A 23,768-nucleotide genomic window follows, 5' to 3' on the forward strand; every position below is an offset into this window, starting at 1 on the left:
TGTGAACAATCCTCTTTACTATCGCAAATCTGGCAGGTAGCATGACACTTCATGTCACAAATAGATCATACATGCAGTATGCACTCGAGTGTCTCGAGCCAACTATGTTCAACTGGTGTGAGGCAGTATTCTCTTTGATGAAAGATCAGCTAACTAAAGTAAAAAACAGTAAGATGAAAAATTTCAGCCATGGATCGATCTTGATCGCTTTTACTTTGGAGAGAATTCCATTGATGCAACCTCAGCATGTGACACTGAGTTTAGCTGGTCCTAGAGATCCACGGATGCAGAGATGGGTAGAGTTGATGGCTAGACATGTTGGTCAATCATCAATCTCATTTTCTATCGCATTCTTCAGTTGGCTCCGTCGACAACATATTGTCATATAGGAGCATCCATATAGGGATGGATTTCCATAGAGATCCAGATTTGAGATTACCAGTGGGTGCTAAATGGGGTGCTACAGGTAAATTGTTTGACCATGTATTTTTTATTTTTTGAGTTTTTACATGTTTTTGTGTTTTTTTATGTTTCTAAGACTAAACTAAAAATGTTCTCATCTATACAGATGTTGGCACTGTTCAACCAATGGGTCATCGACTGAAGGCGGGTGAACTAGCGGGGAGAAATGTCGGAAGAGCAGTTCTCTAGGATTTAGATCTAATCAAGGCACTGGCGGAGTTGCAACATCATATAGAGGGGTTAACCCTCGGTATACCAAATGTTCGGATCGACGAGTAACCGATGAGACTACAACACCATACTATTGGTGTACCTAGCCTTTGGATGAGGCTATTGCGCATGATAGCTCAAGCAGTGACTTGTTATCATGAGCATCATTAGATCTACTTAGGATGATTTACTATATGCATTTTGAGGTTTTGAGGTCAGATGACCAGCATGTCTTGGACACAATTTTTTGTAAAACTTTGAACATATGTCTATTTTACTTTCAGTGTTTTTGTATGGTTATTTGTAATCCTATTCAATTGTTGATGTGAATTGAAAAATTACTCTTTACATATGTCGTAAATGTCTGTTTAACACATAATTCACTAAAGAATCAGTCAATGTGTTAAAGTTTTTGGAAATGTGTTGATATTGAATGTAATAAAAATTTCTTTCCAAGAGATGAAATCTAAGGAATATACGATGAATAGTTGGATTTCGGACATTATAAACATTCGTAAGTTGTAGTACGACAAGTTGTGAGTCTAGCCTAATGATGATTCGGCGAATGCCAAGTGAAATGTCATCAGAGAGGAGTTCGATCAATGTGTTATACTCAGCGATATTGTTCATAGAACGACTGATACAAATCCCTTGAAAACTCACTAACTTGCCACTTGGAGCAAATATGGCCCATGCTGCAGAGGATAGGTTCTGTGTACTACAACTAGCACCATCGGCATAACCAACAAATGGTTCCAAAGATTCTGACATCTGCAACAAATGCAAAGTGGATTACTAACCACATAAAAACTCTAAAAGTCACACTGTGACACACACACACACAATCAAAGAATATATACAATGTTTTTACTCAGCACAATCAATCATTGTAATGTTTAAGATACAACCCATTTCGAGGCTGCAACAATGAATTCCATCATAATCAACCAACTCGTAAGTGCCTTTTGCCAAAACACACTTGACAATGTAGGGGCCCATCCATAGTGGTTCAAATTTTCATGTTCCTAATTTATCAACTTCTTAATCATAAAGAAAGTCCAGATCTCCTTCTGAGAATATGTGAGGCTTGACATTGCAGTCATATTGCGCCTTAATTCATTTCTTATGTGCTCCGTTGGCCAATGCGGCTTCACGACATGTTTCATCTAGATGGATGAGTTCCAATAAAAGTTCTTCCTCATTATAAGTGTCGGGTAACAAGTCAATTGTGAGTTTTAGTCATGCAATCTCACATTGTATTCGAAAGATTGCCCCAAGACCATATACCAATTGGAAAGGTGTGAATCAGGTTGTGTTTCTTATCGAGGTTCAGTAAGCCCACAAATCTGAGTACAGGATCAAATGCCAGTTTCGTTTGTGAACTCCTCTCATTCCTTGAAGCCTTCACTTAAGGACTTTGTTGATGGCTTTAACTTGTCCATTACCCTATCGATAATGAGGAGTAGAACTATCATGTGATAGTCATACCTTGGCAATTAATTCAGTCATCATGTGATTGCGAAAATGCGAACCATGATCTGTAACTATAGCTTGTGGTATACCAAACTATGCAACCACATGGTTGAAGAAAAAAAGTGCAGTTGTCTCACCACTGTTGTTTAATGTAGGCATCACCTCAGCCCATTTCATAAAATAGTCATTGACAACAATAATATACCCATGCCCCTCGGCCGAGTGAGGGTTACATGTCATGAAATTAATGCCCCATTTTGCAAATGGTCCAACAGCAACGACAGGATGCAGTGGTGCAAGTGGTAATCGAGCTTTACGATAAAAAATATGGCATGCATGGAAACTTCTGACAGTAGTAATGCAATCATTAAATATGGTAGGCTAGAAGTAACCAACACGAAGAATTTATGTGCGGTAGCATAACCAGATAAATGTCCAACACAAGCACCAAAATGGCAATCATTTAGAACTTTCTCGGCTTCCTCATGTGTGAGGTACCTACAAAAAATTATATTGATACCGCAATAGTAAAGGGTATCGCCAATGATTAGATAATCTTTGGCTTGATATCGAATACATCGTTGTTGCAAGCGAGAGGTATTGGACTAGAAAGTTTGGGTTTGGAGATAGATCAATATATCTCCATACTAAGGGCTAGATTATGAGATCAGAAACTGAGACTCATCTAGAATTGATGGCTTCGTTGTTGAGTCAATGGTGGTAGAGGGAAAGTCGCAAAGAATCTCGACAAAAAATAGAGATTTATTTGTCTTGGATTTTATGAATTCCAAATCAAATTCTTGCAAAATGAGGATCCATTCTGAATATTCCCTCCCAATAATTGACGTGACAAGATGTATGTCATAGGGTTTCAATCCGAAATGACACTGGTCTTTCAGAGCATGATATAATGGTGAAATCTTTGTACAGCTTGAACAGAAACCAGAGCTAGCTTCTCCACATAGAATACTTAACTTCCGTGTCATTGAGATTAAAACTAAAATAATAGATAGTATGTTCAATCCCATCTTCTTCGTGGATTAAAACCATAGCAATGGTTGTATCTGCAGTGGTGAGATACAGGAAATAGTCGTTCTGATAATTAGGGGAATACATTAATGATGCTCAAATCAGGGTATCTTTGAGAACATCAAAGGAAGCTTGTGCAGCCTAGTACTAATGGAAGGGAATTCCCTTTTTCAAAAGACAAGTAAATCCTTTAGGCATTTTAGAATAGTTGGGAATGAATCTCCTTAGAAAGTTAGCCTTCCCTTGGAGTCTATGTAACTGAAGTAAATTGGAAGGTGGAGGCAAATCAAGAATTTCCTTAACCTTCAAGGGGTTGAGTTCAATTCCTTCTTTGGACACTACAAAACCAAGAAAATGACCAAAACCAACACAAAACACACATTTATGTGGATTGAGTCAAATTTTGTAGTGTCGACACCATAAAAATATGGCTCTCAAATGTTGCAAGAAATCAACCCATTTTCGTGAATGAGCAGGTAAGTCATCTAGATAGGATTGAACGATGTGTTTGATGACATGGAAGGCATAATTCATTGCCCTCTGAAATGTTACTCCATCGTTCTTCAAACCAAAAGGAAGTTTCCTATATACGAATGTGCCTAGGGACAAATAAAGGTAGTTTTAGATTGGTCTTCTGGGCGGATATTGATCTGATTATAGCCGGAAAAGGCATCCATCAATGAAAATATTTCACATCCGACACATTCATCAATTATTTGGTCGATAAAGGGAGTGGGATAGTTGTCTTTTGGACAAGCATGATTAACATCCCTATAATCAACACACACTTGTATTGTTCCTTGTTTCTTCATGACAAGAACAATATTGGAAACCCAATCAATAAGAGGAATGGGGTATATGAAACCAACATGCAAATTCTTTTCAAATTTTTCTTTTATGGCAGCTGGCTTCTTCGTATGACCATGATGGAGGCATTGTCGTGCCGCCTTGACATCATGATACATTTTAATCTCGTGTTCAACTATACTAGAATCAATACCTGGCATTTCCTCATATGACCAAGAAAATATATCGTAGAATTCATGAAAAAAAGCACGGTAAGTTTCAAGTTCCAATGGAGAACAAGATTTTCCAACATGGATGTTTTCTACAATTCCAGGTTTGGTCAAAATATCGATAGAAATGGTTTCTTCGATATTCAATAAGTTTTGTTCGGAATTGACTGTGTCTATAAATATAGAATTTGAAAGGAAATCAATGATTGAAGGGCGGTTTAGTTCATTTGGAATATATTCTATGTTATCTAGAAGATGGGATCGATGATGATAATATGTCCATGGTTCTTCTTCTGTCATCATTGACTGGATGATTCCTTCATTAGTGGAAAATGTACATTAAAAAGGATCAAAGGAAGTACAATATTTTAACAAACGATCAACCCATACAATCGGTGATGATGGATTTCGATTTGCTACGCAAGCCAAAAATATTGATTTCTATGCGAGCTCAATTGGGCTTAGCGGCATGGTTTCATTATGCATATCAACTTTGGAATTATTGGAAATCTTCCATGAGTCAGATGAAGTGGAAGATATCATGCCACAGGTCTCAACTTTTGCAACTTCTGCTGTTTGTGATGGTGATGGTAGTGAAGAGGTGCCCATTAGGGAAGAATTTTTTAAGAGACCTACTCCAATGTTATGAAGAGATAGCGGAGGTCTGTGAACTAACGAAACGCTTCCAGTTTCCTGTGAAATAGAGGTGAAGAAGGTGATTTGATCAATTATTGTGATTTTTCCTTTATGATGGAAAGAAATCATACAAAAGTATGTCGAAACCACAACAGCCATAGCATAAGCCCACATTATTCCTCGTAAAATATTATAGTCAAGGGGTCTATCAATGACCTCAACTTCAATAGTTACACTTTTTCCCCGTAGTTCTATTTGTAGGTTACTTAAAATTCCACAAGGTGTATAAGTGCAACCGTCAAAAGCTTTTAATGTCGTAGGTGATCGTGACAAAGGTGGTGAGCCAAGTTTTTTCCAACAATTCATTGACATGATACAAGTATATGCACCTTCGTCAACAATCATTCAGTGAATGAGGTAATTCAAGGCATTTACTTGGATTAAGAATGCTAACTATGCTGGTAATTGTGGCGTATAACCCGCATGGTTAAAAACAACGAGATTAGAATCTGTTGGATCAATTCCACCAATTGCTGACAATAAAGCATACTTTTGGGAGGGACAATTTTGATGCACCTCAAGCATCGACATAATAGAAGCTGACTGAGCCAAATATTCTACTATGTTATAATTTTGCACTACTCGAGCTCGAGGGTTGAATGTAGATTTATGAACAACTCCCTTAGGCAGTTTTATTGTTAAATCTGGTGCAATGGGTGGTGGAATGGAGTCATATGAAGTCGAAGTCAAAGTATTGGGTTGATCTATAGCCTGATTATTCGATGACAACAGTGGATTACTATAATCTTTACTTCGTGTAGTCACCAAAACATCAGTCTTAGGATTAGTGGCGGATAGCATAAGCACTTGTGAAGTGGAAGCATTATCTGTAGCAACCAAATGAGTCTCTTGGTTTGGAAAAGGGTTTGTCAACACATCAGATGTACTAGAATTCTTAAGAAGTTTTGAGACTTCAGAGCGGTGAGGACAGTCTCGCGTAAAGTGCTCCTCATTATAAATTAAACATGGGTAATGAGGTTTCCTAGATGGAGAAGAGGAATCAGATGATTTCTCTTAAGGGGGAGAAATCTGTTTCTTTTTGGCTTTCCCCTTAACAGGGACCATCTCAGCCCTAAGTGGGAGACAGTGCGTTGTAGAGCACTGTCTCTAGGCTAAGGCTACTCTACAGCACACTATGTCAAGAAAAATAGTGCGTTGATGTGAGAGAGAACTATCAGCACATAAATAAGCACACATTTTGACCAAAAAAGCTTCAAAATGGTTGAACATAGGTAAATGAGCTCAAGAAAAGTCTACTGGTGCTGCTAAGACAAGGGATAGCTACTAGGAATGATGGGCGTTCCCCAGTATGATCGCCAATTTTTTATACACAATTTATACCTACGGATAAGTATATCTTCCCTAAGTGGATAGTTACACTTATAACAACTAAAGTAAATATGTTTAACCTTTTCCTACAATAAACAAATAAGATAAAAGAACCTACTTGTGATCCTTCACTTCCTTTAATGTCCTTTGAGTTGCTCCCATCACTCCCGCTCAAACTGAATTCACTCAATTGGTACCTACCAACATAAATAGAAGACGACAACAATCAAAGCATATGATCTATTTATTGTAAACAAATGGAATCGACAACATTTGAACATACATTCATCATAGATATAGAAAAAAGTATTGGAAAAGGAACAAACAACTTTATTGATTGATAGAAGGAGAAGTTACACCCAATGTGGTTCGATCTCGTGTCACTCATCCAGCTTAGTCCAAGCCCTCATCACACCAATAGAAACATCAATCCAGTAGCATAACATTACTTTGACAATGATTTCAAGTCTCTAAACCAACAATATTTATCTATAATATCCAAGCTCTCTGGCTCTATGATGGGAGGCCAATTTATAGATGAATGCAAGTGGTTTTGTCATTAATATGGCATTAAATGGTTTTCCATAATTGGATGATTAGTTTCCATGTTCAAAGGGATGAGAGGATAGAGGATTAGATGATCCAAGGCTATCCTAAGTTGAGCTCATCTTGATAGGATAGGAGTTGGGTTCCTTCTAGAAGGCTCTAGAAAGGAGGAATATACTCAGGATCCAATGAACATTTCGAGGATTCTCGCCCAGTACAGGATTGAGTGGGCTTAGGTGCTCTGCAACATAGCCTTGAATGGGGATACCTACTTTGTATAGCACTTACCCCTGACTAGGGGTGCGCCGATGACCTAAGGAAGCACTTGAGCAGGGTTTGAATTCAGGAAACTCTCATCGATGAAAGCACCCAATGAGGTGGCATCTCTAGGGCATGTAGCAACTGAATTAGAGTTTTATAGACCCTGTTTACACTGATTTGATCGTCGAGAGTGATGTGCTCAAATAGACCTATAACACCTATCCCTCCAATCTATGAAATCTGAGCTGCCTCCCAAGGCATACTGAAGCCTCAACCCATGGAACGCCATCTGTCGATCCTGAAGTATGTGTTGAAAATTAAACTTTCACCTACAATCCAGAAACCCAAAACTTCGAAATTTCCTCTAGTATATTGTTCTCTTCTCTAATACCATGTAGAAAATCCTATAGATTCACAAGCTCTCCAAGTCTCTATTCCAATGCGTAATTCCTATGGAGGATAACTTTTATTTAAAGGGAAATAAAGCCTCTAAAAATTTTGCAATCCATTAAGGATCAGTTCCTGAATGCATGCATTGTCAGTGCAACTCAGAAAAATATAAAACAAATAGCACACTGTCCCTGCACTCTAATCTCAACTGGGTCTTTCTTTGATTTGACATGCATGAGTTTCTGATGAGTAAATATTTAGTTAACTAGAGTAGCACTAGTAGAGTTCATTAGTGACACCACTAACAGCTAACTCACTATTAGTTCTCTCAATCAATTTGAGAACTAATTTAACTGAACTGACTCATGAAACTAAGTCTTATATTTTACAACTCACAATTAACTCACACTGGACTCCTACAAAGTAGGGAGAACATAGACATGACGACAAAAATACTTCCAACTCAAATTTCCTAATTTAAGTAAGTTTAATAAACTTAATTATTTTTTTTAAGTTTCTATGAGAATAGAATTCGAAATTAATTCACAGTTTGATTCAAGGACAAATTAAACTGGAATTTCTGGTTGACATTTCTCAACACACTTTTGTGTGCTTTGGTTTTCATGAGTGTCGATTTCAATTTTGTGAATGTCATTTTTTCTTGCTCTCACTCCCATAAGTGGCACTTTTGTGTTCTCTTTGATATAGTTTGTGTCACCTCCCCTTTATTTAGCTTTTTCAAGCGTTGTTTTCATGTTTTCTTACTTTCGAAGTTGTCGCTTTTGACGATTTTCACTCTTGCAGGTGTCACATCTTAGTTCACCACTAGAGGTATTCCTAGTGCATTATTATACATTAAGTGATCCTATATATAATAATAATATGTGCTAGACACTTCCCCACAACTTACCGTACTATTTGGTTGCATTCGACACTCTTCTAGTTATTTGTATTCTAAGAGTCGCAAAGTGATGTTTCAACTATCACACTTAGATATAAGTGTTGCTTCATTTTCGTTTCAAGGTATGCATGTGAATTGTGAGTTATATGGTGTGTGTTGATGTTACCTAAGTGTGATATCACTATTTCATGACTTGATTGCATGTCTTTTTCTCTCTTGCCTCACTGATCCCACATTTAGCTATTTCATAGCCTTCACTGTCTTTGTAACTTGCTCAATCCTCAAATAATATTCCTCCCTCCTAGAATTATGCATTGTGCATTCCTAGGCCACAGTGAATACCATATGCCTCTTGAAACTATTTACTGTGTAGTCCTAGAATATAGACTCCCTCCTCCATCAACACACTGAGAAACCTTGGAACTTAAGCCATCAATTTAGCTACCTGACTCTGTCAACTACGCAATTCTTGTCCTCTATTTCCTAGAATTTCTCATTGTGTAGTTCCAATGGGTATTCAGGTCTCCTTGTGACACCAACTTTCCCAACTGTGAATTTTCCTAAGCCTTCCCTCCAATGACTGCACATTGTGCAGTTCAAGTGAACAACCCTACCTCCTTGTCTATCTGAAATTCCCAACAACATAGTTACCTTCACTAGGTGAGATTCCTACAATGCATTGCATAGTATTAATGAGAAAGGGGTCACTATTGAGTCACTGAGTTCCTGAATTGTGAAATTCAGTGAGATTGTCCCCAAAAATTGTCCATTATGTGTTTAAAATGACTGGTCTGGCTAACTGAGATCCCTCACTATGAAATCCTTTGTCCTAGCTTGCTCCATATTGCGCATTGTGTAGTTCTAATCAATAGTGAGTCCTTCCTCGATCCCTATGATGCCCAATTATGCAATCCCTATCTCATTCCTTTGTAGGAACTCCTCACTATACTTCATCAGTCAGCAAGCTTAATACCTTGCCTCCTGAACTCCCTCAATGTTCAATAAGTCCTATAAATACCTCTTGTATTGCACATTGCAAAATTCTATTCAATAGTGTGGCTTCCTTGAGTTCCTACATCCCTCAATTGCATAAATCCTATCCTTATGCTATCAACACCCTTGCAAGTTGCCTCATTTCAATCAACATCTTCCATGAGTAAGAGGAGGTAGAATAAATGGTTTTTGGACTAATTTTGGCTTTTCGTGAGTGGTCTCCATCTATAGGTATCATCGTCACAACATGAAAGGGTAATGCTTAAGAGAGGTTATCAAGGAGAGGATGAAGGAGAGTATTTTTAAAGAAGAATCAAAGGAAGAACCAACATGAAGAACACAAAGGAATCCTAGATCAAGACAAAGAGGCTAACTTGGAAGGTTATGATTTAGACCCAAATCCTTTATAGGATTAAGATAAAGAGAAAGCAAAGATCTATCATGAATAAGACAAAGTCGAGTAGCAAAGATAATAGTTTGCCATTGCCACATTATCATAAAGTTCCATATCATCATTGCCAAGTACATGTGTGATCACAATGTCATATGTCCCAATGTGTCTTTCCACATCATTTGTGGAGTGTAAGTATGGTAATTATCAAAATGAGGAAATGTAAATGTGTGGAAGTCCAAGGCTCCCACATGGAATATGTAGAGTCACTAGAAAATTCTAGCGTCATATGCAACCTAAAAGATCATGTAAGAATTTTAAAAGTCATAGTAGAATCTCAAGAGACATGAGGGAGGTCAAGAGTCACATGGGAGGTGGAGAGTCACCTCATTTGTTATAATTACACCCTCATAACTCAAGAAAATGGACTTTTGGGACTTGAACTTCCCACATTGCCTTCTCTAGCTTGGCATAGGAGAGAATATATTTCTTTGGAGGAGCAAGTGGTGACTTAACGTTCCACTATTGGAGTTAGTGTGACAACATTGTAATTATATATCTTGGGAATTTCACTTAATATATGAAGCTCTTAGAGTTGTCACACTTTCATGCATATGTCATAAATGATTGTGAGACTATTCTTTCATTGTTTACATTTTATGTTTATGTTAACACATAATAATGAAACTAAATTATTTTGTTAGACTTGGTACGTATCTTGTTGAATGTGCACTATTATTTGATTTTATTATCGTTGTTTTCTTGTGAACTACTTTGCAGGTTAATTAATGATCTCTTTTAGCTCTTGCGCGTCTCTTTTAGTATGGTATTATTTCTTTTCTTCTATAGGCTCACTCGCTCTTTATTTTTCGTGAAAGAGCCTCATATACATTGCAATTGTATGCCTCATAATTTCAACTTAATTTATTGTTTCAAATATTGTTTGTATAATATCTTATGCTAACAATTGTAGCCAAGGAATAAACTTAAGGGTAATGGAAACTGACTATATTTCCAGTGGGGTTCCTACTCAAAAAGGTGTGAGATATAATTGTGACTTCATACCGGGGAGACCCCCTTGGTTGACATATTTCCAGCACTGTCAATAAAGGGACAAAGAAAAAATAAAGGATTTTAATAAGAGATTTACATGCTTGTTGAATAAATTCCCCGCTAATGTTCAACCACAAGATTCAATAACCAAATATTATTACACAGCTGCCTTGCCAGCTAACATTTATGTATTTTTTAAAAGAGATACAAAGGAGACATTATATTTTAACTTTGCAAAAGAAATTGTTGTTGAAAAGGACTTGTGTTCTATTGGATCCATCGAATATCATGAAGATTCAAAGGACTCTAAAGATATTGATAAGAAAACTCAAGCCTCTTCTATTAAGGCCAAAGAGAAAGATTCATTTGAGATGAAAAACTTAGCCAAATATTTGAAGTCACTTTCTAATAAAGTATATGCACTTAAGAGAAGGTCAAGTGAGGCAACCATGGGTAGTAAGTCTTTTAAGATGCCTTTCTTTAAGAAGAATAAGAAAAATCAACTAGCTAAATCTGCATAGAGCTCCAATGTTGTGTTTAATATTGAAAGCTTGGGCATCGATATATTTTGTACTTTCCATCAGGAGAGGCATTCAAAAAACATGTCTGTGGTTGAATCACAACATGAATGCTACATAAACTCAAATTGTAGACACTCTGCTAGCAGAAGAACACTCTGAGAAAAATGAAGAAGCAAATGAACCTACGGTGGCTGAGAAAATTTCTAGTGCTAGACATTCAGTTAATACATTTGATATCATATTCAATGCTAATAAATAAAGTGTTGATGAAAAACCAGTGAGTGAGGTGCCTACTCAGCAAACAATTGGTCAATATAATTTGAGGAGTAAAGGACCTATTTCCAAGCAAGAGCTTAAAAAAAAAATATTGAGAAGGATAATACCACCTCCTAACCCTGCTCATAATTTACCGTACAAGTCTCGGAGTTCTCCTCCTTCTAAGAATACTTCCACGAACAACAAGAATAAGTCCATCACTCCTGAAACTTCTAACAAAGCTACACCACCTAATACTTAGTGTAGCTTGTTAAGAATGAAAGTGTTGATTACAATATAATTAAGGACATGAGAAGAGTCTGTGCTAACATTTCAATATTTGAGTTTGAAAATATAACAGGGCATCGTGAACTAATAGTTCAAGCATTTCATCATATCCTTCGTTAGGTAATGAAGTTTTTGCTTCTCAATTTTTTCCCAGTAAGTCTTTTGATATTCTCGAATCTGTAGTTAATGTTTTTTATTTAAATTATAACACTCTCTACCCCCCATTTATTTTAATGTTTGAAATATATAACTATAATGTCCATAATTGTCTTATTGATTCAAGAGAATATTTAAATGTTATGCCTTTATCGATCACCAAAAATATTAATGCTAAATGGGAGAAGACTGATACCCGAATCATATTGTTGAGCAAATTTTTAGTCCATGAAATTGGTGAACTCAATAACAATATCATTTTCTTATCATCAGACTATAGAGTTCAAAAATCAATTAATCTTGTCATTGTAGACATCCCATAAGCTTATGGTTTTCTTCTGAATAGAGATTGGTATAATAAGATACAAGGGAATTTCTCAACAGACTAGACACATTTATGGCTTCCTTACAAGGGAAAAAACAAGTAGATTCGAGTGGAAAGTGAGCAATACATGAAATATACTTTGACACCACTTGAGGGACATAATGAGTCAGTCAATGTTGCATACATCATTTTTGGAAATTGTTTCCTAGAAGTTGACCACTAGTGTTGTTCAGAACAATCATCACCTGTACCATAATGCAGATAGTTGGATCTCCTTCGTTACAGTCTAGCTAGTTCAAATGAATTTTATAACATAGATGTACATAATACTAGTGTATGAAATAGCTTAGAAGTTGTTAACGTATGGACCTTATATTTTGATGGTTCTAAGACTGAGGACACTTCCAAAGTTGGTTGTATTCTCATTGACCCTTGGAATAAGTATGTTTTATCATGTCTTTTGGAGTTTGAGTGCGTGAATAACATTGTTGAATATGAAGCAGTCATTTTGGGGTTGAAGAAAGCCATAGACCTCAAGGTAGAGGTACATAAGGTAATTGGTGATTCAAATATCATTACTTGTTAGGTATAAAATCCCATTCATTTTTCTCTGCCTAATTTGAAAAACTACCAACGAGAGGTATGGAAACTCATTTCATTCTTCAAATATTTTAATATTATTTTTGTTCATGGGATCCATAATGCTACCCCAGATATATTATCTAATGCAACTTCTAGAATTTCACCATTTAAAGATGGTTTTTATATTGAAATTATTTATAAACCATCTATGGTTTACAATGTAACTAAATTTCATGTGTTTAATGATGACCGACATATACTGCACTTCATAGAAAATGTTTATGTATTGAAAGATGTGGCTATTCAAGAAGATGGACCTAACAAGGCTTTGTAGGAATCAAGTCAAGCATCTAAAGGAAATATAGTGCCCCAAAGTTGTGGTGTCTCTTGAAAAAATTATGACCTACAAAACTGATTCAAAAGACCAGTTAATACAAAGAATCAAAGCTCAACGTTATCACATGAAAAACTCAATATTTGAACCAAAGAAGATCTAAAGTATGTAAATATTGGTACATGTTTTTCTCAAGAACAACACAATTTTATTCATCTCTTCAAACAATACCGAGATGTTTTCGTGTGGACGTATGATGATATAGATACTTATGATACACGCATAATTCAATATGTCATTCCTATCAAAGAAGGGGTAAATCCATTTAAAAAAAAAACTAAGAAAATTTCATCCAAAGCTTGGACCCCTATTATAGAGGAATTAAGGAAACTATTGGATGCTTGGATCATTTTTAAAGTTCAACATTCTACATGGATTTCCAACCTAATTCAGTTCAGGAATAATTCGAGTGATATATGCCCATGTGTTGACTTTCACACCCTCAACCAAGATTCATATAAAGACAATTATCTTGTGCCATCTATGGAGCAAATTCTCTAGACAATATCTAGGTCAGTAATGTTCTTGCTGCTAGATGGTTTCTTTGGATATAATCAGTTTCTAGTAGTAGAACCAGATTTATTAAAAACTATGTTTAGGACGAAGTGGGGAAACTTTTCTTTTAAGCGCATGCCACTTAGACTTATTAATGTTGTAACTACTTTTCAACAGACCATGGACATTACAGTCTGTGGATTGATTGGTCAAAGTGTAGTAGTCTACTTGGATGATGTAATCGTATTTTCAAAGAAGATATCATATCATATTCATCATCTCAAGCATATTTCTGAGTAATGTCGTAAGTATGGGATTTCATTGAATCTAAAAAAGAGCATCTTTGTTGTGTCTAAAGTTACTCTCTTGGGACACATCATTGCTAATACTAGAATCAAAGTTGACACAGAAAGGGTCAAAGCTATTTCTCAAATTCCTTTCATGTAAACAAAAAGGCAATGCAATCTTTCTTGGGTAAGATCAATTTCCTATGTAAGTTCATCTATGATTATGAAAAGATTCTAAAACCATTATAGGAGATGATAAAGAAGGATACTATATATAAGTGGGATAAAAGGGAAAAGGATGCCTTTTCTCAAATAAAGAAAGACATCGCAGATGATTTCATTATATATTACAAATTTTTTCAATGATTTCTTATTCTATACTTTTTCTTCCAACACTTCTATTACGGTGATATCAACACAAAAAGACAGTCAAGGAAATGAGTGGCCTATATCCTTCATAAGTGTTGGCTTATAGGGATTTGAACTTAATTATCCCGCCATTGATAAGAAAGCATACAAAATTTATAAGTTAGTTAAGCATTTTAGGCCTTACCTCCCAAAGGCTCACAAGATTATCTATGTGCCTAATCCAGCAGTCAGAACACTCTTTATAAAGAAAGAGATGGGTGAAAGGAGAACAAATTGGATGACATTCTTACAGGAATATGATATTAAGTTTAGTCAAGTACACTCTGTCAAATACCATGTTCTTTGTAGGCATGCAACCAAAACAATGGATTCACCAGAAGAAGACCCTTTTCAGTGGGAGTAGGAAATAGAAATGTATAACATTGAGAAATTTCCTTCGACAAGTGAAACCATGTCTTGGCATTAAAACATACAAAAATATTTAGAGCATGACACCTAGCCTTCACATTCATCAAATATACATAAGACAGAAAGTTTCCTTAAAGCTTTATCCTACCAACTTGTGCATGGTGTTCTTTTACAAAAGTACCATGATGGTGTCTTGCTAAGATGCTTAGAGCCTCCAGATTCAGAAAGGGTGTTGAAAGATATGCACGATCAAAAATAGGTGGTGACTTCATAGGTAATACCCCTCCACATAAAGTTATGAGGGATAGTTATTATTGGCACACACTATCTAAAGGTGCTCACACCTATGCTCGAAAGTTCCTAATATTTCAAAGGCTTGATGGTTGTGATTCAAAGTTATCCATTAGCCACCCCATTGCTACCCGTAGTAGTTGAGGAACCATTCCAAAAGTCAAGATTGGATGTTATTGGTGAAATATTTCCTCATTCATTGAAGAAACATGGATACATTTTGATTGCAAGTGATTATTTTACTCAGTGGACCAAAGCAATAACACAAAGGAAAGTTAATGATCAGGAAGTCATCCAATTTCTTAAGTAGAACATCATAACTAGGTCCGATATTCCTACATCACTAGTCTTTGATAATGCAACTTATTTTTCCTCGTTAAAACTTTCTGAATTTTCATTAGAATATGGGATTGTTTTAAATCATTCATCAAACTATTACCCACAGGGAAATGGTTTAGTTGAATCCACAAACAAAAAATTGATCTGTATCATTAAGAAAACCAATTTCTTTGAATAAAAGAACTTGCATAATGCTTTGGTCAATGCATTATGGGCTTCCCATGTCACTGACAAACCATCTCTAGAAACTTATGCATGCTTCCTCATATACAAAAAAGAGGATATCCTTTGGATGAACATCTACCTTCCTGCCTTGCAACTTTCTTAGGAATATCAAGGAAGACCATGTCTCCTTATTCAGAGTCAGATAAATAATCTCCTTAAGCTTGAGGAAGAAAGGATCAAAGTGAAAGAATACTTTTTCTATACATCAGAACTGAATTATAAGAAGTCCAACGAGAACAAAAACTTTAGTGTGCGTCACCTAGTATTAAAGTGGGACAAATCCCACGAAGAGAAAGGCAAGAACACAGAGTTTCAATATCTTGGATTGGTAATTTTACCATCATTGAAGAACTTGGTGACCATTCTTACAAATTAAAATATTTATATGGTAGGATTAATCCTCTTCCTGTCAATGGCCGAGACCTAAAACATTATTTCGAGTAACAACCTTAGGCTTTGTTCTTCTTTGTACATTTTTATTTTTTTGTCTCATGTTGTTTTGTTCCTGTCATGTCCCATTTCTCTTCCTTTGTTTTCGTTAATGTACATAAATAATACCTTTTGTGAAAGTGCATGTATGGCTCAAAGTATTATGTGGTGAAATGAACAGGGATTGTGACAAAATGTAACGGTCAACTTTATGTTAAGCCTCCTTTGTTTTGGAAATGCCTTAAGTCAAGTAATGTCATGGCAGAAAATATGATACATTGAAAAGGAAAACCTTTGAGTGGAAGCATTACACTCTCATCTATTTTAACATCCCTATCCCTTAACTTGGTGTTAAAATTTCTTGGTTTTCTTGATGCTAATCCAATCAAATAGAAAATGGAAATGGGAAAACCAATAGTGATCAAATCAATATCAGAGGTATATATAAGTGACTCTAAAGGAAAAACCTCTTTTTCTCTCAATAGGTTGGGATCCCTCTTCCACCCTAGTGAAAAAATAAGTTCCTAAGCACAACTGTATGAGTAAAAATAAATAAAGGGTGAAGAAGAGAAAGGTTTACTGCACATAGAGGTGAAGCAAGTAACTTCGTTGGGGTACTAAATAGGCCAATTGGAAACAAATCCATGCTTGTGTTCTTGTATTGACTCCACCAGGGTACTAAACAGGCCTACTGGCAGTGGATAAACACAATAGATGGAAACCAAAACTCTGATTATTTTTAACTTGTGGCCATACATTACCCTCTCCTAAATTGAGGCAATTCTGAAAATGACAAGTCTTATTGATGTGTTAAACCAAGAAAGGGAATGAGGGGTACTACATCCAAATTCGAGTTAAGTGGAAAATCCAAGGAAATCCCTTTGATGAATTAATAGATCTTGAAGGGATATCTCTTCACTAAAATCTATTCCTAGATAGAGAAGTTGAGATTCGACCAGTGCGTCACCAAGTGTTGTCCTTGCTACAAGACCCTTCAAAATATTTCTATATTCAAATTTTGGATCCTACCTTCTATTATGTGAAGTGTCACTTTTGGTCATCAAGGGTTTTCCATGTTCAATGTCATCAGATCATCAAGAGTAGAAATAGTGCACTTTGGAGTCATAGTCCACTTTCTAGTCCCACAAACGACACTTTTGGTCGCAACTACACATATTTCATCTATTACACTTGGAGATTGTTTGCGAACTAGAGTTTTGATGTATATTTCTTAGTGTGGGGTCCTGTATAAGTTTTATTGATGAGTTGAGATTTGTTACACTTGATTTTACTACTAAGTCAATGTGTTTTTCAAGGTTCCACCTTTCAAGACAAATAATTTTTTGATTTTACAAGCATGCCCACTAGGCTAAAAAAATCACGCTATGCATGCTTAAGTATTAGTGGAGACCCTCCTTATTAATTGGAACTATGACATATATCCAGAATTCCTATCATTAGTCCATAATGTATTCCCAGTAAACAAACCCACCTTCCTATTGCTTGTTTCTGTGCCCTATGCTAGTCAAGCTTCAATCTCTAAGTTGAGCACACTGCGCACTTTCAATGGGAAATAATGCTTCCCCTTGTTCCTTGTGATTATGCCTTGTGCCTTCCTTCTAGCCATGGATCTCCTTCCCAATGCACAACACATCTTAAATGAAAACTTTCCCTTGTGCCTTGTGAGTGCGCCTTGCTCCCTTCTAGTGGTCTTGGCTCTCTTTCCTAGCACACAACACATTCTCAGTGAAAATATATAGCTTCCTTTTCTCTTGTGAGTGCACCTTGCACCCATCCAGCCTCCCTATCCTCCATAATTATGCATGTCACAGTCTCAGAGATCAATGAAGCCCTCTTATCTCTTGCAAGTGTGCCCTACACCTATAAGGCCTACCTCTCTTCCCTTGGCACACTGTTGAGCCATAGACAAATAATTTGTGTGAAGCATGATATGATAGGATATTTTTGGGATTATGTGTGCTTTCCATGAGTGATTTTTACTTGTAGGTGTTCAATAAAGCATGGAAAAGATTGATGTGGATATATATCAAAGAAAGACTGCCAAAAGAAGCATCTTGAAGACAAAAGGCACAAAGAAGAACATGTTGTGGAAATTGAATGAACAATGAATTTTGATGATCAAAGTGACTCATGAAGACTCCATAATTTCTTGAGACCCTTTCGAGGGTATAAAGCAATCATGATGCAAGATGTATTACAAATATTGAAGAAAGTCTTTGTACAAGTCACCATGGATCCACGTTATAAATATGAATGACTTGTCATATTTTTTCCACATGATGATGTGGAAATCATGATGTAATTTTGTAAGTGTAAATATGTGAAATTCCAAGTGTCATATATGGAAAAAATAGTTACATGGAGAAGTCCAAAAGTCATATAAAAGTCAAAAGGTCACATTAGAAGTCAAAAAATCGTGTGGGAAGTTCAAGAGCCACGAGCCTTATGAAAGGTCACTTCTCTTGTTGTAAAAGAAGCCTCATAAATCAAAGAAAGGACTTCTCACCTTGGGTTTTCCAACCAGGCATTAGAAAGGAAGATAGTTCTTTTGGAGAGAAAGTAGTGGCTCAATAATCCATTATTAGAGCTAGTGGTGTTTCATTGTATCAATGTATCTTGGAACTTTCACTTAATATTTAAAGGTTATTGAGCCAACACATTTTCATGTGTATATTGTGAATTTTTTAAGACTATTGTTTGGATGTTTGTGATATATGTTGGTATACATGTGTACTAAAGAAATTTAAATATTTCATTGTCTTTAATGCTCATCTTATTGGAAGTGTGTTGTAATTGTTTTAATGATTTTTGCATGTATGTGAACTATTCTGTTTGATGACTAACGATTATGTCATATCCATGTGTGTGTGTTTCTTTATTATAATAGTACTATTAATTTTCTCCTAAAGACTCACTTTTGTTTACTTCTGGTGAAAGAACCCTGATACATTTGAAATCAGCCATTTCATAAGGAATACTTACTTTCTCATTCAAAAGTACATGTGCATTACTCTCTTATGCTAAATACTATAGTCAAGAAAAATATTTAAGAAAATGGTATTCGGGCCACATTTCTTGAAGGGGATCCTATACCAAACATTGTGAGGTCTAATTAGGACTTCATATCGGGGAGACCCCATGTATCTTGGAAGGATCTGACGTTGTCAACCACTTCTAATCCCTACCTTTGTTAATTCAAGTATTGGCATGATTGTATGAGTCGTCTTTGTTGGAATTTTATTTTGTTATATTCGGGCTCTCAACCCTAGCCCTTGGGAATACTTCACTTAAACACTTAATGAAACAAATTTTTCTTCAAGCTCCTCACATTCTTATTCTTTATTTATCATCTGGATCTTCATTACTTCTTCCATTATTTTTTCTTCTCCAAATTGGGATTTCAAGGAGGTGGTTTCTTATTATAGTTTTATAAGTTTGTGATTACTCTCAATATATTCTTGCATATTTTATTTTAGGTTCTTCACCAAGGCATCCTCATTATGTTTAGATTCTTTTAATTGTGTTTCAAGAATGGAAACAACATGATCCCTTCTTTCCAATAGCTCAATTTTTTCTTTGTTAAGAGATGTGATATTCCCTAACTTTTGTAGAGAAGTAGTGAGCTCATCTTGAACATATTTCAAATCTTGTGGTTGACTCCTTTGTTGCATATTCAACTGATTGAGCCTTCAAACTCATAATAGTTGCATATTCAAAATTAGAAAGGACCATTCCCATTGTATCATTTTGTCCTTTATTGTTGACATTTTATAGTGCAATTTTTAATTAAATAATTTTAGCTTCCAGTGCCACACAATGACTTTTGTTTCCTTTATTTGGGTCTACCTTAATTCATCCAACATTATTGATTATTCTAGTTATAACTTCAAAGTATATCATTATGTTGCTCTTTCTGGATTTCATCTTTTCTTTTATAATCTTCGAGTTTCTATTCTAATTGATTAACCCTTTTTATTAAATATTTTAATTCATTTCAGGAACTTTTGAGTTCTCCTTCATAATCCACTCTTGCCTCAATTTATTTTTATATAGATGTATAGTGACCTTTATTTCCACAATTGAAGAAAAAAATATTAGCTGATTCCTCTTTTTGATTGTTCTCAACATCCATGAACATGCAAAATGTCTTCTTTAGGATCTAATGTATTGCTCACATAATTGTAGTCCTTCCTCTTGTGAGATTACTTATTCTTAATCTTCCCTTTATTTTCCATGATATACCTTCAAACAATTAATTTTTCCAAAAGGAACCCTCTCTAAGACCACTTGTTAGACCAAATATCACACAGAGAGGAGGGGGTGAATTAGTTTGGTGGAAAACTTATCATTTCAAAACATTTCATCAATAAGAAATCATGGAGCAGTGTACCATGACAATTTGTAGCATAATAATAAGTGAAACCATGCATCAAGAAGTCATCGTCACATCAACATAAGAGGACAAAATATTTTACATGGAAACCCTTCCGATAGAAAACCAATAATTCTTTGTCTTATTCTTCTTCAAATTATTTAAATATATTTGCAGGCATCAACCTACTGGAGGTACCCACCCACAAAATTTGGAAGAAACTACCTACAATAAGGTTACTCTTGGTTGAGGTAACAACCTTGGAATTTTAAAAGCACGTACTTGTAGTAGGATACAACTTGATTGAGGAACCAACCTCATAGATGTGCAAGCTTCAAATTTCTTTAGGATTCAACCTGATTGAGGAACCAACCTCAGTGGAGGCACCCACACCTTCTTCAACTTCATGTGGACAACATTTCACAATATTTCAAACTATATCCACATGCTCTTCATCTCAGGTCTTCAAAATTAATCATGTTGTTGTTGTCACATTCCTATCCATACCCTGTTATAACTTTTTCATCAATTTGGTCACATAAAATTCTTCCTAAAACCTATTCTCGCCATATACACACCAATTATTTCACCCTAATCATAAGCCCCCAAAACACATAACTTTTATTCTTAACATTAAAAATATATCATCATGGATTTTAATGCCTTCATAACTGTTCACCATTGAATCATTATCATCATGATTCTTCCATATCAAATTTGGCTTTGAAATGAGCCCAGAAATCCCCAAATGTCATATAAAATAAAAAATTGAATTAGGTGTTAGACAAAATGGCCCTTTTTGGGCATGTTCTACAAAATGGTATTTTCCCAGTAGCCTTTCTACAAATTGTACATCTCTTCCCTCTCATTTATTCAACAAAATTTAACTTATGGGGGAAAAAAATAAAATAATAGATATATATATATATATATATATATTCTTTTTTTCTGACTTGATAACCATTGGGGCTCAAACTTGTGACCTTGGCTACACAATACAAGTCTAAGAGAAACTATGCCACTCATTGTTTGTTGTGATGTGATCCATATGAATGAATTATATGACAACTTTACTCAAAATGGAGGGGCTAGGATCTAATCCTGATACCAATTGACTTATCCAACTTCCTCATCTTTTTAACCACAAACTAAACAAGATTTCAAATCAACATACCTCATCAAAGTTTCAAATTGGTAAAGATTCTTTTCAAGGATTTCATGTTTGAAGAAACTATTTCGATCATGGAGTTTTGTGGGATATGTTGCATATAATTCGAATTTCATTGCTCTTAGTTACTTGTTAACAAAACCAAATTTCCCGAGGAGACTCGAAACCACTACGTTAACCACATAACACTAAACAAACCAAGCCACACTATGAAATTGGACTTTGTATTATCATTGACTGGATGTATGTTTAATGAAATCAAGTTCATAAGTATATATATGAAATTATGTGGTCCCAATGCATATGGGGTGTCAACCATGGAACCAATATGACCATCCATGCGACCTTGTCCCTAAATTTTTTCTACGGTCCTTTGGGCCTAGCCCTCATTGACCATATGATCGGGTCCTTAGCGATCCATGATCATCATAATTTTGACATCAACATGATTTCACCATGACACATGGTAGCCCCTAACTTGTGCCACATGTCATGCATTTTTTCCCTTTTCACCAATAAACAAATGTTATTTGTGGTTTCCACGTGGTAGTCACAGGTGGTGCCATTTCCCCTTGTTGATTTCATGTTGTTGATGTGGCGAGACACATAATTTTCACATCATCTATTTGTAGCCTATAAACAGCTACCACCTATCACTATGTTGTCACCTAGATCAACCACCTCATGGAGGTGCCACGTGGTAGTGCCACATCATCGCCTTGCTGCCATTTCAAACTCCACTACCACATGGACCTACCATGAGATGCCACTTGTCTTGGTACTACCTTTTGGGTCTACCAATTGTACACCCACTAGCCACCTATCACATGTCATCATCACAATGTTCCTTTGGGGAAGATTGAAAGTAGTGCATCTTTCCTCATCATCCACCTTTCATGTTTTTATCGTCGTTATATTAGATGAAAGATGCACATTATTTAACTGCATTAAATAGTGCAAAAGTTCATGCACCTGATGCCATTGATTGATCTGCTAATGTTGGATCCACCCTCAACGTGTGGGACCTTTAACAAATTTGGTGACTTTAATACATAAATTTCGAGTTTTTGGTTCTCATTATAGCTACCAACCTCAAATGTTCTTATCTTCTCATTCGGGAAGAGTTTTTTTAGATTGTGATATACCGTTCGAAAGGTATCAAATAGGACTATCTAACCATACCATCCCTAGACTCATTAAAACAACATAAATTTGACAAAAACTCAATAAAACTCATACAAATTTGACTTCACTTGATGATGACATGTAAATGATCAAGCTATCATATTGGGTCCTCTGATTCATGAACGACCATGCTGCTTTCTTAGGCATCCCCTTTAACATAAATGAAATTGATTATAATAAATGAAAACAACATGTGCAACATAGGAATCATCATCCTCTAAGCCATAGTATCAATTTTTCTAGCTTCCTGCTTTTAAATATGCACCTCAAGCCCATTCAAGTCCATCATCTACAACTAAGGTGGAGTTAGAAGGGTCAAACTGGTCCCCTAAAGAAAAATAAAAGAGAGGCATCAAGACCATGGAAAATACATACCTCTTAAATCTTGGATACAAGCATACATAATAAATCATCCACCCACATTGAAACTACTAGTGTCCATGAGGAAAAAGTTGCCCGAGTCTTCTATAAATACACCTCCCTCAAGTCTTCTTCTATTTCTTTTACAATATTGTTTTCTTCTTGTCACTATACTCTTATGTTTTGTATTACAAAATATCTACATATCCCCCTCTTCAAGATGAAGAAGGAACTGAGGGTGTTGGGGCAAGTAGAGGAATTCAAGGCAAAGGTAGACACTACAAGACAAACATTCAAAAAAATTTGTCACAATGACAAAGGAGAAAATTCCCTCATTGGAAAGTCAAAAATACTAAGCGGCCTGAGGACAAGCCACAAGTTAGAGTTGGGGGCTAATAGAGCAATTTTTTTGGTAGTAAATTTTGGGAAATGTGCAAAATAACATCACGTAGGAAGGATACCATGCAATTAAATAAACCGAGGGATAACACGTGGAAGTTGAAAAGGGAAAGAACTACATAAAAGTGCAATGAATAAGGAATGTTGTT

This window comes from Pinus tabuliformis, chromosome 9 (assembly GCF_031772625.1).
Source record: "Pinus tabuliformis cultivar Carrire ecotype Pingquan chromosome 9, CPIR1, whole genome shotgun sequence".
NCBI classification, from domain to species: domain Eukaryota; kingdom Viridiplantae; phylum Streptophyta; class Pinopsida; order Pinales; family Pinaceae; genus Pinus; species Pinus tabuliformis.